Genomic DNA, 9,539 nt, shown 5'->3' on the forward strand with positions numbered 1-9,539 from the left:
TGTTGCTTTGTAACCTCACTGATGGCATTGCTGCTAAGTACATGTGCTTCGAATTGAACGTCTTCAAATCCTTATACTAAGGTGCATGTTAACTTGAGCAAGTGCTTAATGGGGTGAAGTGCATGCCTTACCATGATTTGCATGTCGAGCCTGAAGCAAAAAGTTTGAAGGGTTCTCTCTCTCTCTCTCACATTGTGGAGATGTGCACACATGTCGTTTAATTTGTTTAACTGTGAAATGTGCACAAGTAGTTGAGGAACACAGAGTTTATTCTATATTGTTTTACACTACATATGAACATAAGTTGATTGTTGTGCTTCTTATATTCTTCCTTACTTATATACTTGTTATTCTAGTTATTCTTTTTGAAAATTTTCATTATCTTTATATATTATATGCTCCATAATTTGATCTTGATGCTTGCAACTCATCACCTCAAAGCTTATGCCATGCCTCTGCTAGGTTCAACATTTCGCTTCACCTCATCATGTTTAACAATATTGAGTAATGATTTCATTTATAAAGACATTCAACATTGCAGAATTTATAATTCACTTGTTTTTTGCCAACATTAGAAAAGTTTGGCTATTGTGATCATTGATTCTGATGTTGCTTCTACACTTCAGCAAATACGATTGTTCACTGACGTGGACTTTTCACATCAATGGGACTCCAACCTTAATTAGAAGCTGCCCGTTTTCTTTCATGTTTTCCCCTTTGTCCTCCTCCTTTTTTATTCTCGCCTCCTTTCACCTCCAACAACTTATCTCACGACTGCACGGCCACCATTGACACTAAGGCCAACCGTCTACCCAAATCCCTCCAGTGAATGATTCCTACCGGCAACCCAAAGCCTAGCAGTATTCTCTCTCTCTCTCTCTCTCTCTCTCTCTATCTGGCATGCGACACTAGATAGACAGGTTGTGGCATCAGAGGTGGCTAAAAGTGAGTGCTCTCTCTCATTTTAATTGCTAATGATCCCAAGCTTTGGTTTTCTAGTGATCTTCTGTTTTCGTTCTTGATATTTCAGGTGTTGCATTTTTAGGCTTCTTTTTTATAATAATATATTTGATCATATGCTCATACCGTAGCAAATATATTTAAATGTTAATTTAATATTGAGAATTAGAAGCATGGTTAGTTTACTGCTTCAACAGTGCAGTTGCTAAAACACTCATAAGGAAAATGAAAACCAAGATTTGTTTTATCAAATTATCATATGAGAATTACAAGGAATTGTAGTATTTGGTGATGTTATTAAATGGTAAAAGTAAGATATCATATCATTTGGTGATGTCATGTCATATGGAATTAACTATCTTAATAAATTAGATGAGTTTCAGATAAGGACCTATGGTCCTACCTTCTAGAATGTTGTAGAAGGCAACAACTTATTTCCATTTGCCAAATGAGACATATACAAAATCTATGCACCACTAGTGATAAGGTGGCTTGCCATTGGAAATAATGCAAATTGCCAATAAACTCTTGAGGTCACCATTTACCCCATTATACTTGAGTGTATAATGAACAATTGATGGCCAAAACTTGTGGTAGCATTAACTAATGTTTATTACTAACGGAAACTAATTTTTTGTCACTTTGCTAGCAGTTGTTTAAAAGGATGTTGTTTGCACCCTTGATCTTCCATACTACAAGTCATCGAAGGAAGGCCACGTGTGAAGTTGTAAAAATTGAGTTTTGTTTGAAAATGGATTTTAGGAGAAAGGAATCTGCCCGTTGATACGAGGATCAACCGTTCCTACCGCTTTTAAGAGAAATAATCAATCCAAAGTCTGGATTTTCTCAAACTCTTATATGCATGTGCAAAGATTGGATTTTGGATGTTTGATTTTATTTTTGAACAAGACTTAGATTGAGAATATTTCTATATTTTGGAAATTTTGGAGATTGGAAATTGTATGGGATTTTTGAATTAATCCCAAGAACTAAGCTTCGATTTGGTCCAAAAATCCGATGAGAAATTGAGAATTTTGATCTTGGATAGAAAATTGAATTTTTGGAATTAGGATTTAGAATTTGATTTTTGAACAGAATTGGGATTCGAAATCGGTTTTTTGAATTGAATTGGGGATTGAAATGGGATTTTGAAATTAATATTTTGAATTGGACGTTGAAAATTGGAGATTAAAAATTGGAATTTTGAGCTAGACTTTGACTTGAATTTTGGTTTTGAAAACAAATGTTGGTCTTAGAAAATTGGATCTTAGAGATTAATATTTCTAAATTTGGAATGACCAAAAATGGACTATTGTTTTGGGATTTTGAACTTAGTTTTTTGAAATCTTGGAAACAACTTGATTTTACTCACTTGGTGAGTTTGGAAAATTGGATAGAATTGACAATTGGATTGAAGATTGAAATTGCTTTGTTTTGAGATATTTGATTTTGGGATCAAGATCATAGGAAATTGTCTTGACTTGGGCTTGAAAATTAGTTTGATTTTTGGAGAAAATCCAAATCATGGATTTGAAATTTTGAAAATATAGGTTTTTGCAATCATTTTAGAAAAATGTGTTTTCACAGCAAAATAATTTGGGTGTTCAAGTTTTTGTTGCAATATGACTTGGTCATAGTAGCGACTCCAACTTGACTCACTTAGATTTAGCGAAAGTGAGATGGGTGCACTTGCGAAATGAGTGCATGCACACATTTATAAACTATATGTCCATTTATGTTGTACTTTCTTTTACTTCATGCATAATGTTAATGGGATCTCACATGGATGTAGGTCCATCTTATAGATGGAAAATGTATGACGCTCTCCAAAATTATTCTTATAATCAAGAAAAGCTTTTGGAGATAATGTCCATGAGCTTGAATTTTAGAAAATTTGGGTTTGGAAATGGGATGCCAAAGTGAGTTTAGAACTTTGGTGAAGATGAGTTTGAGTGATCAAGACTAGTAATTTGGAGATTTTGAGAAAATTTTCTCTTTAGGTGAGGAAAATTTGCAATTTTCTCTAGAATAGAGCATTGATTCTTTGTTTTAGAAATGGGATTGAGTTTGGACAAGTTGATTTCAACTTGTTTTTTTGCATAAAGTGTTGGCAAGGTAGGTTTCTTAGATCAAGAACCTTACTTTTGAAAATTCTTGGTATTGGATCAAATTTCTCAAGGTTGGTATGTTTGTACGATTGGTTTTGAGTTGAAAATAGCTTCACATCTGTGTAACTGATTGGAAAGTGGTGGGATCTTGGGAAATTCATTTTTTTTCAAATAATTCTTGACGATAGTTGGATTTATCTAAGAGTTTTGGATTTGGTTAAAGCACTTGTTTTGGACCTAGGGGCTCTTTTGAAACCCAACTAGATGACTTTGTTAAATATTGATTCTTTAAAAAATCTTAGAAATTTTTTTGAGTATTTCAGAAATGAGATAAGTTGAAATGAGTCCATTTTGTTTGATTTGTTCTATTTTAAAGGGGATCAGATTCGTTCACGGAGTAGATCCAATCCTTGATAAAATAGTTTTGTGAGTTCCAATTTAACTTACTTTCAAGAGAACATCCAAGCTTCATTCCTCTCTCTCTCTCTCTCTCTTTGCATTCATTCATTCAATTACATAGATAAAAGGGTAACATTCTTTTCCAAACCATGGTATTCCTCTAATGGTGCATGAATGAGATTTTTTAAATTAGATTTTGAAAACATCATTTTTTATTTTTGAAAAAACAGAATTTGGTTCGAATAGGTTTAGACGATCGTGAGAATGCACACACATTATTTTCGTATTAACCCAGCTGGACATCATTCCCAGCTTTTAAAAAACAAATGAAATCCCAGCATCGAACCCCACAATTCATTTGCCATTTCCATTCATCATTCCCATGTAGAGGCATACATGAACGTCCATCATTTCAAACAAAGTAATGCTTAGAAAAATTCACAAATTATGCAGATTAGAATGATCAAAATCATGCTGTTTCAGAACAGCAAAAGAGAAATGCCATCCTTGAGTTAAATGGCTTGGCCAAGACCTCAAACCAACATTTGGCAAGCTGAAAATCAAACTGAATAACAGAAATGGAACCCATTGATTTAGGTGTTAGAACGTTAAAAACTAAGGGTATTCTAACCCTGGTTTTTAAATTTTGATGAAAGAAGGCATCGACCTCATCATGGCTACTGAAAAGCAGGCCATGGTGGCGTCGTTCTTTCCCTGGTAGCAACCAGACACTTTGTGGCAGCTAAATGAGGTCTGATTCTCATTCTTTTTGGGAAAACTTATACATGCATGGCAATATAACTACATTTCATGCAAGGTAGAGAGATAACCAGACACTTTGTGGCTACTGAAAAGCAGGCCATGGTGGCGTCGTTCTTTTCCTGGTAGCAACCAGACACTTTGTGGCAGCTAAATGAGGTCTGATCCTCATTCTTTTTGGGAAAACTTATACATGCATGGCAATATAACTACATTTCATGCAAGGTAGAGAGATAACCGACCTGATTTGCCTTTAATTCTTGAGGCAAAGTTGATTATAGACTGCTGCCCAAAACAAGGCAGAAGAGGGGTGCTGGGTTGAACTTGGTGTTGTGGCAGGAATCAGCTCAAACGAGAGGCAGCTCGAGAGTACCTTGGTGGAGTTCGATTTGAAGACGGTTTGAGCAGCTAAGTTATGCTGGACTGAAATGGCTTGGGACGCGGTTGCTTGTGGCGCCTTGAGCATACAACCAGCTGGAGCAGGGTGCTGTCTAGGGGATTGGAATCTGGTTGCAGCGGGAATGGCTTGAGCAATTTGGAACCGGCTCAAGCTTATGGACGCCTAGGCTGAAAACAACTTGGCACCTACGCTGGAAACGTCCAAGGTAAGGATGCCTAGCCTGAAACTGGTTTTGGGCTTGAGGCATATTGGGCAACGTCACCACTTGGCTGGGCTAAGATGCTTGAGTAGGGGAAGTTGGCTAGAGTAGGGGTTACCCGTTACCTAGACTACTTGGATTTTGAACTGAGTTATGAACGCCTACCTCAAACACACCTTGGAGCCAAAGGTTCGCTGGAGCAGGAGCTGCCTAGGAAGCTTGGGCTGATGGCACGTTGCCTGAGTTTAAGTTGGCGTCTAGCAAGTTTGATGTCCAAGGCTGACGTCTTCCTCTTGATGGCTGTTGCAGCTAGGGAGCCAAGAGTCTCTTGGGCCCTTAGGCTGGAGCAAGAGAGCCTGGAGAGAGCTTGAGAGGATGGCGTGGGAGCTTGAGAGAATCTTGAGAGAGGGCTTAAGAGAATGCCGCCAAGGGGTTGCTAAGGGTCCTTTTCTGCTTGTAAATGATGGTTTATATAGGCACCAAGTCATTAGACAGATTTTTTGGAAAGCCAAGGAACCATGGAGCAATCTCCACGATTTTGGCATAGAGAGGAGGCAAAGGTTGCATGCAAGAGGCACCTTTTCCCTTGCCAATCAGTTTTGCCATTTTGGCTTCCTTGTCTAGCTTGGAAATCAAGCAAGCATGAAGGGGTTGTCTCTGTAAGATCATTTGGTGGGCCGGCATATGTCTATGAGGAATTTCAGACATTATGGCTGTCTTAACGTAAATATCCGCTTAAGTGATTGCATTTTGGGATATTACATCATTTTAGATGGTATGGGGTAATTTTGAAATGTATAGATACCAGTACGAAATTACGAACTCTTTGATGGGTGGAATCCGTAATAGTCCTATTATAAAATGGTAGTGGTCCCTGGGGTCATGCAATGGTTGCCTGAAACATTAGTTTCTAGGGTTTTTCTCTTTCCCATTTGAGAGAGACCTCAAGCGCGCCGCACGTACCTTGGAAGACCCTCCTGCGATCTTCCCGTGCACCAGATCAGATGGATTCAGGTATGCTTCCGCTTCAGTTTAAGGTTTCGTTTATTTCAATGATTTAACATGAGCATGATCCTGTTTAGGGCATATACGTTTGGTTTTGTATATGCGTTATGGGGAGAAATCCCAACATTTGGTATCAAAGCCTATGTTCTTCGTTAAATCGTTGATTGTTGATGATTTTGTGCGTTATTCCCATTCAGATGTTCCCCATTTTGATTCTTCGACTGCAAGTTTTTTGTTTTTCAAAAAAAAAAAAAATTATTGGGCAAGCAACGGAAGTCGTTGGGCTTCCATTGCAGCCACAGGAAGGGGGAATAGGGAAGGGCGATGGAGGTGCAAGGAAGGGCGTCGGCCGGCCATTAGGCGATGGCCGAACCTAGCGTCCTTGCGCCACCCGCCGGCGGCCACCCACGCCGTTGGGTGGCCTGCCGGTGGGTTATTCGTCGCCGTCTCAACAACACATAGGAAAAGGGGAGACGATGGAAGGCGTTGGCCTTCCGTTGATGGGCGACGACTGGGGAGGGAGGCCACCGGCAGGTTCGCCGTCGTCGGACGGAGCCGTACGACCTACCGGTGCCCACCCGCGGCTTGCCCGCTGCCGTTTCAGCCGCCCATTCCAGTCGAAAGGGGCGGAAATCAGAAAAAGGGGATAAAATCAGGCAAGGGCCAAAACCGGCCGGAATCGGCCGGTTTTGGGCGGGCGATGGCCGGCCATCGCAGTGGCGACGGCCGGCCGTTGAGGCGGCACTCGCCGGCGGCCACCCACGCAGTTGGGTGGCCTGCCGGAGGATCACCACCGCACGCCTGCCATTCGGCAGGCGAGCGGTGGAGACGACGCCTGTGATCGCTCGCGCGGTCGAGCGGGAGGGTCAGACCGGGTCGGGTCTTGACAGACCCGATCCGGATCCATCAGTTTAAAAAAAAAAAAATTTTGCCGCCTCGCGCCCGAGCCCCGTTTGATTTTTCGAACCGGGTCGGGTCCATTATTGTCAAACCGGTTCGGTAAAGAATCAAACCGGTTCATTCAGTTTCAGACCGATTCGTATCCTTTTTTTAGACCGGTTCAGTTGTTTTTCAGATCGGTTCAATTGATTTTCAAACCGGTTCATGATTTTCAGAACCGATTTAGTTGATTTTCAAACTGTTTCATGGCTCCAAGGACCGGTTCATTCAGTTTTAGAACCGATTCAGACCATTTTCAGACCGGTTCAGTTGTTTTCAGTCCGGTTCAGTGGATTTCAGACCGGTTCACTTGATATTTAGACCGATTCAGGGCTTTTCAGATCGATTCATTGAGTTCTGGAACCGTTTTTTGGCCAATTTTAACCGGTTCAGTGGGTTTTAGAACCGATACGGTCCATTTTTGACCGGTACGTCCAATTTTTAGACTGGTTCAGCCCTATGTAGGGGCATGTGGGTGTTCTAATTGTGGTTTAAGAATGGTACGGGCCATTTTAAGGCCAATTCAGTAGTTCTTGACCCTCTTAAGCACGATTATGGTACCGGTTTGTAAATTTTGGACACTTTTGGGCCCCTTTTATTGGATCATTTTGGTTTTGGATTCAATGTAGGACAAATTTTGTATGTAAATTTTTTTAATTCATGTATCATGTTTTGCATGTTATTAAAATTGTGTATGTGCTTTAGATGAATGTTTGAATTATGAATTTGATCTTTGGCCATGTCTGTTGTTTCAAATGAGTAAGTTTGTATTTTATGTCGCCAAAGTGACCTCTGTTGTACGAATTTGCTTGTTTTAAACATTAGATGATAGTATACTTGATCCATGCGGACAATGATCAGCCTAAAGGAGTATTGTTGTTTGGTCAAGTTTAAGGTATACAGGGCAATGAATATGTGATAATTTTTTAGGTTTCCATGTGAATAGCGAGTCAATCCAAAGATAGACTCGTTGTTTGACAGGGTTAATTATCTATATTCATTGTTGACCAAGAATACCACTTGAAGTTAATATTTCAATCCAAAGATTGGATATTAACGTTGCACCGGTACCTTGTGATGGGTTTTGGGCCATTGTGTTTAAATTCATTTATATTTGTTGTTTCATCTTTGTACATGTATTGATTGTGAGCATGCTTTGGTTTGTTCTTTGTACAGTGAGTTCTACTTATATGATATTTGCAAATTTTGAGTACTATTCCTGATTAAATGATTTGATTTTTTCAAGTAAGAAAAGATAGACTGTTAAGGAAATTGCAGTTGACCAATCATCCGTTAAGAAACAAAAGAAGCACAAGGAATGCCTATTAGGCTGCTTCTTTTGCAAGGGTGAAGGTCATATGGGGATTGTACTGAGTATCACGCATGGCGTGAAAAGAAGGGTACACTTCTAACTTTGGGTTTGTTCGGAGGTTAATTTAACTTCAGTACCCAAAAACACTTCGTGGGTAGATTCAGTGTTACTACTCACATAGTGTTTATGCAAGACTGCCTAAATTGTCAAACGCCAATTGATGCTGAAAGATTCATCTATGTGGGCGATGGCAAGAAGGCGAAGGTTGAAGCCATAGCAGATTTTTTGGGTTATTGTTAAAGACTGGTTGTTTTTTGAATTTGACAGAAACTTATGCAGTACCGTCTTTTAGATGGAATTTGTTTTTTTATTTTTTTACTGGACAAATTTGGTTATTATTGTTCATTTGGAGGAAATAAATTTAAGTTGTTTCTGTACTCAAATTTGATTGCCACTGGTTCTTTGTCTAGTAGCGATAACCTTTATTTGCTTGATATGGTTGCTTCATATAATGAAATCTTGCATGTTACGTCTAGTGGTACTAAAAGTAAAATTAGCAAATTATGATTCTATTATGTTGTGGCATTGGCGCTTAGGACATATCTCTGAAAAGAGAATATAAATGCTTATGTCAAAAAGAATTCTTGAGTCCTTTTGATTTTGTAGACTTTAATGTTTGCATTGTATGTATAAAGGGAAAATGAATAAACATTAAGGGGTTATAAGTTTTATAATCCATTCAGTAAGTCTTTCTTTGAAAAGGAAAATGCTCATGTCTTTGAGGATATTGAGTTTGGGGGATGTGATTAGGTTAAACACATTGCCTTTGAGGAAGGACCTGAGTCCACTCATACAGATGTTGTAAGTAATAGCCAAGTATTCATTCCTAACATTGTTCCATCAACATATTCAGAAGAAGGCAATGATGTCGATCTCCTTATTGAAGAATAAACTCAACAACCTCAAGAAAATCAAGTAGAAGTGCCACCGAGGAGATCCATTAGAGAGAGGAGAAATACAATTTCAAATGATTTTGTCTATCTCCAAGAACATGATGTTGATAAGAGCTTAATGGAAGATGATCCTATTAACTTCCAGCAAGCAATAAAGAGTTCTAAATCTCATAAGTGGATAGATGCCATGAGTGAGGAAATAAAGTCCATGATGGACAATGACGTATGAGATGTTGTTCCCTTGCCTGAAGGTGTGAAACTCATTTGTTGTAAATGGATATTTAAAACCAAGAGGGATTCATTAGAAAACATCGAAAGGTATAAGGCACGTCTTGTTGCAAAAGGCTTTACTCAAAAGGAATGCATTGATTATACAGAGACTTTCTATTCAGTTTCGTCGAAAGACTCTTTCAGGACCGTAATGGCACTTGTGGCTCATTTTGACATAGAGCTGCATCAGATGGATGTTAAGACAACGTTTCTAAATGGAGACATTGATAAAACG

The sequence above is a fragment of the Nymphaea colorata genome, chromosome 3 (assembly GCF_008831285.2).
Source record: "Nymphaea colorata isolate Beijing-Zhang1983 chromosome 3, ASM883128v2, whole genome shotgun sequence".
NCBI lineage: Eukaryota > Viridiplantae > Streptophyta > Magnoliopsida > Nymphaeales > Nymphaeaceae > Nymphaea > Nymphaea colorata.